The sequence below is a fragment of the Hevea brasiliensis genome, chromosome 11, assembly GCF_030052815.1.
Source record: "Hevea brasiliensis isolate MT/VB/25A 57/8 chromosome 11, ASM3005281v1, whole genome shotgun sequence".
Taxonomy (NCBI): Eukaryota; Viridiplantae; Streptophyta; class Magnoliopsida; order Malpighiales; family Euphorbiaceae; genus Hevea; species Hevea brasiliensis.
Window position 1 is genome coordinate 32033682 of NC_079503.1, and position 6000 is coordinate 32039681.

Below are 6000 nucleotides of genomic sequence, written 5' to 3' on the forward strand. Positions count from 1 at the left end.
ACTATGAGGATACTTTCTTGCCTGTTGCCATGCATAAATCAATTAGGATTTTATTAGCAATAGCTGCATACTATGATTATGAGATTTGGCAGATGGATGTCAAAACAACTTTTCTCAATGGATACATTGAAGAAAACATTTTCATGGAACAACCTAGGGGATTTGAATCCCAAGATGGTTCCAAGGTATGCAAGCTAAAGCGATCCATTTATGGGTTGAAACAAGCTTCGAGGAGTTGGAACATCCATTTTGATGAAATCATTAAATCCTTTGGTTTTATCAAAAATGAGGATGAGCCATGTGTATATAAGAAGGTTAGTGACAGTGCTATCACTTTCCTTGTCTTATATGTGGATGACATACTGTTGATGGGTAATGACACAGGTATGTTGACGACTATAAAGGTATGGTTGTCAAATACATTCTCCATGAAAGACTTAGGGGAGGCAACCTATATTCTTGGAATTCGCATCTATAGAGATAGAGCGAAAAGAATAATTGGTTTATCCCAAAGTCTATACTTGGAAAAGGTGTTAAAGAGGTTTAACATGCTTGATTCCAAGAGAGGATTGTTACCAGTGAGACATGGTATCCATCTTTCTAAAGAGATGTCTCCAAAGATACCTGAAGAAAGAGATAAGATGGCCAGGATTCCATATGCTTCGGCTATTGGAAGTTTAATGTATGCAATGTTGTGTACTAGGCCGGATATCGCATATGCTGTTAGTTTGACTAGCAGGTATCAATCCAATCCAAGTTTGGAACACTGGATAGCTGTCAAGAATATTCTTAAGTACTTGAGAAGAACTAAGGATTTATTCTTGATTTATGGAGGTGGAGACTTGCAATTGGATGGTTATCACGATTCGATTTCCAATCGGATATCGATGATAAAAAGTCTACCTCTGGATATGTGTTCATTTGTAATGGAGGTGTCGGTTGGAAGAGTTCCAAGCGAGCACGCAGTGCGATTCCACTCAGAGGTGAGTATATTCTGCATTAGATCTCGCAAAGGAAGTCGTTTGGATAAAGAAGTTCGTGATGAACTTACAGTAGTTCCTTCCATTGAGTCGCGGTTCCACTACCTTGTGACAATAATGGAGCGATCATCTGAGCTAAGGAACCAAGGTCTCACTAGAAATCCAAACACATAGAAAGGCGCTACCACATTATCAGAGAAATAGTTGGGCGAGGCGATGTAGCCATGCAGAAAATAACATTAGCTGAAAATCCAGCTGATCCATTCACTAAGCCTATGTCACAGACTCAGTTAGACCGACATCTTAAGAAGATAGGTCTAAGATATTGTAATGAATGGCTTTAGTGCTAGTGGGAGATTGTTAGTAGTATGCCCTAGAGCATATCATTTAGTATGTATCTTGTACATAATTTTATTAATAAAAGGCATTTCCACTTTTTCGTTTACATAATATATTTATGTGTAATAGAAAAGGTCCATTGATATTTTGTTAGAAATATTATTCTTAAGTTGTTAAGAATATGAGTGATAATATTTCTAGCACGAAGTATCATAAATAGGTTCACAATCGAGGATACTTCATAATAAGGACATGACTTATCCAGAAAGATTGTATTCATGTTTGTTCCCAAGTTATTTATATGAGATATAAATAAGATGGAATGGTGAGTCTCATGCCATATAACAAACATGATAGGCACTTATAAATGATAAGTAGGCCAAACCAGTGACACTTATGACAAGCACATGGAGTTTACTCTTGTCAATGTTTTATCATAAATCATATCAGTGCATATAATCTTTAGACCTGAGATAGCACAGTTATCTTGTATATAGGTAGTTTGAGTTTGATACTGCTTTCATACTTATACTGTGTATGGGTATATGGGCATGTGTTGGCTCCTACTAGTTATATATGGAGGTAGGTATTGATCAAGATGGAATCTGGTCCTCTAAGTAAATATAGATAAAATCCTATGTTCATTTAATTGTTCTTGATGTTTCAAGTTCCTAGTCAGGACAGATAGATTTATTGAGAAAAGAGTTTCGATGAGAAAATCTTTTAATCAAGAACTGGAATTAAAAGAGAACATAATATTCATAGCAAATGGAGTTTGACATAAACCATGACTCCAGCTTGAGTTGGGATTTTGTAACAGAGAGATTCTAGTGCATGGTAACATATGATTATAGGTTCATTTAAGGTAAATCTTATTACTAATTGGGTGGCCATGGCATGCTATGCTAGGTGTTAACCATGGTCTATGAAGTTCATAAAATGATTTAGAGAAATCATTTATGGTAAGAAAGAGTTCTGATGATATTAAGAGTTGATATCATGTCTCATTGCCAATTAGTGATGAGCCTAGTAAGTCACACACATACACAAGTTATCACCTAATTAAATATGATTTAATTAATTAATTAAAGAGTTTAATTGATTAATTAAATAGGTTTGGTTTACAATTAGTTTGCAAAGTCCCTAGCATGACTTGAAACCAAATCTAGATTATTGGATGTATAATATAAGTTAAATTTATATTTAAAGTGTTTAAATATGAATTTAATTAATGAGAAATTAATTAATTAATTTATATTTGATATAAATTAATTAGAAGAAGAAAATAATTATTTTGGGTTGAGAACTCAAAATTAAGACACAGGGGCATTTTGGTCATTTTGCAGGTGACACTTGGCACCATGAGATGGTGACACATGTCATAACACATAAGCTTGCCAAATGTTTTTTAATCATGTAAGATGATTAAAATCAAGATTACATATAGGTTTGACACTTGGCACAATGTGATTGGATCACTTAAACCTAGAGCTAATCAAAGGGTGACATGTGGCAAGGGTTTAATGTGTTAACCTAGCTATTTAACTGTTGTTATAAGAAAATAAAATACAACCAGCAGCCACACTCCTTGGTCACGCCATTTTGTAGCCCTCCCTCTATTCTTCTTCATCTCTCATCAATTCAAAGAGATTAGCCATCAATCTCTTGAATTAAGAACACTAGAAATTGTTTCTAGTGTCCTGTTTACATCTCTAATCTCTTAAAAGCGTAACTTGAATTTCTAATTAATAGAAAAGGCTTTAGAAGCTGTTCAAGGGCTGCCATAGGTGTTCTTGGTGTGGACAAGCTAGAGGACAACATCCGGTGTCTGAAGACGAATCTCAAAGCGCGAACCATTTGCGGTGCATCAAGAGGTTAGTGTAATCGTTCTTGATTTAATCTAGGGTTCTAAAATTAATCTGATTAATTTTAAAATCTTAAATGGCAAATACAGATCCAAAAACATATTAAAAGAGTTTTAATATGTTGTTTATCATTGAAATCAAATAGATAAAAATAAATCTTACATGATGCATGTGACCCTAGGTGAAAATTTTTGAATTCAATGGTATAAACTTGTGTTTTTCACGCTTTCGTTCCTTCAGTAACACCCTCCCTGTAGCAACTCTGTACATTCTATTGTTCTGGTGACCAGTGTCAGTCCGGACAGCTAGAACGTCCAGAAAAATATTTAAACTAAAGTGAGGAACCATAATTAACTTAAATATTAATAAGAAAAATTTAGGAAAAATTTTAGAAATAAAATACAACCAAGTTAAATGAGCCGGTGCCCTAACGATGGGTAACCTAGTGAGAAGTTGCGGTTCTCACAATTAGGAGCCCTAGACCCATGGGAAAAATTATAAACTAATTCTTGGGACTCCAGAGAAGGATCATTGAGGTTCTTATGGCATTAGAATGCCAAGGAAATGCTTAGAAAAATTTTTCAATCGGTAAAGACAATTTTGGCCCGGTAAGCCAAATGGAGGGCATTTTGGTCATTTCGTCTTCAGAGATGATTTTTGACCAACTTGTCCATTTATGCAAGTGAATTATATGATATAAAATATGAACAAATATTAATGAAAATTTATTTAAAAATGAATAAGCAATGAAAGAAAAGAAAATGGAAATAATGGGATTTATTACCTCATGCTTATGTAAGCATGAGGTAATTAAAAATGCTATGGCCAATCAAAATTAAGCAAGATAATTAAAATTCAATAAAAAGGGATAATTGAGGTAGAATTCCAGAAACCCAAATAGCTCTCTCTCTTCTTCTTCAAGCCTCCCACTCACCTCACCCCATTCCCCCATTAACAAGCTTTCAACCTCCATTTTTCTTAGCTTTCTCCCACTAAAAAAACCCTAATTACCAATACAAAAATTCATTCTATCATCTTGGTGATTCTTGCGGGAGCAAAAAGAAAAGAAAACCAAGACTTTGAGCAAGTGGGAAATTCACTCCATTAGAGGTTGGTGACCTAAACCTTGAATTTCACTTAAATTTCATGTTTAAAAACTATAAATGGGTGTAAATGACAAAGAAATTTGATGAAACACCATTGGTATGCTAACCCTAAATTTTGGCAGCCATGGTTAGGGTAATATGGTGATGATTTTTGGAGAGCTAACATGCTAGTATGGCTGCCCTTAATGTGTATCTTATAAGTGAATTGATAAATGCAATGATAATACATGGTTTTGAAATGTTGAGTTAGGGTTTGAGTTGAAGAATGAGACTTTGATCTTGTGATGATGGAAGTAGGCTTTAATGGTCAATTAGTGACCACTTGGTTTGGTTTGAACCAAAAATGAAGTGAATTGGGTTGTGGGAATTGAGATTAGTGTGACTGCCCTTGGTGACCTGCAGAATTGGACATGAGTCCAGCAGGTTTGGGCAGCAATAACTTGAATTATAGAGGTCCAATTGGTGCAAGACCAATTGGACATGAAAATAGACACATAATGGCACAACTTTGGTGAAGAAACCCTGCCCAGAAAACCAAACCAAGTTGACCAAAAGTTTGCCCTAATTCGGGTGACCTGCAATCTGCCTGGGCAAAATGACCAAATAAACAGTATTTGGTCATTTGGCCATAACTCAATCTAGCAAGGTCCAATTGACCTGAAATTTTACAAGCAAAGATTTGAGATATAGACCAACAACTTTCATGAAGAAACCTGACCCAAATTATGACCATAACCTAGTCAAATTGCCAACTAAACTTGAGTTACCAAATCTGGCAGAAACAATTTTACCCAGAATTTTGGAATCTGTCCAATCCGGCCAGTTATGGTTTTTAGGCCATAACTTGAGCTACAAAACACCAAATGGAGTGATTTAAAAAGTGAAATTCAACTAGACAAAATAAGGAACAACTTTCATGTTGATCATTTTTCCAAATTCCCACTGCAAAGGTGACTAATGGAACAGTAAACCCAAAGCTCGAAAACTGAAAATTCTGTCCAATTCACTTTAAGCTTAGAGATGGTATTGGCAACCAATACCAACAAGTTTAAAATGCAAAATGTGGTATGTTGATGATATTTAAACTAATTTTCCTATTGTCAATGCAAAAGTCAACATTTTGGTTGACTAATGAAATGAATAGTAGTCATAAAAATTTCAATTTCAAAGAATTACACAAATTAAAAGTGTTAAATGCCCTAGTAGGCCTAACGTGATTGGTTTGGATAGGTTGGCATGCCAATAGGGTTCTGTTAGCAGTACTGCATATGGCTTCATGCCATTCTGTATTTCATGGCTTCCCATGCCATTCTGTGACATAATAGCCTTTGGCTATGATATTGAGTTGTTATACGCGGGTTTAATCTCCGATAATTATTACAGCTTATTAGTTGTTCTGTTGCACACCGGGAGACACAATGTGACCGATGGTGTGATGGTCCGAGGTACTTAGTATCCAGTACCAGTTTACCCATTTATCCAGTCCAGTCGACTAGTATAGGTTACTCGGGCAATGTTAATAAATATTATCAAACTTAAATCGAATAATACTGCGATAAGTATCAGAAATTAAGTCTACCCAGAAATGTAAACATACATTCTGCATTTTTATTTTTATTTTTATTTTTATTTTTATTTTTATTTTTATTTTATTTTATTTTATTTTATTTTATATTGTCACCACTAAGCAGAATTGCTTAGCGCATCGCT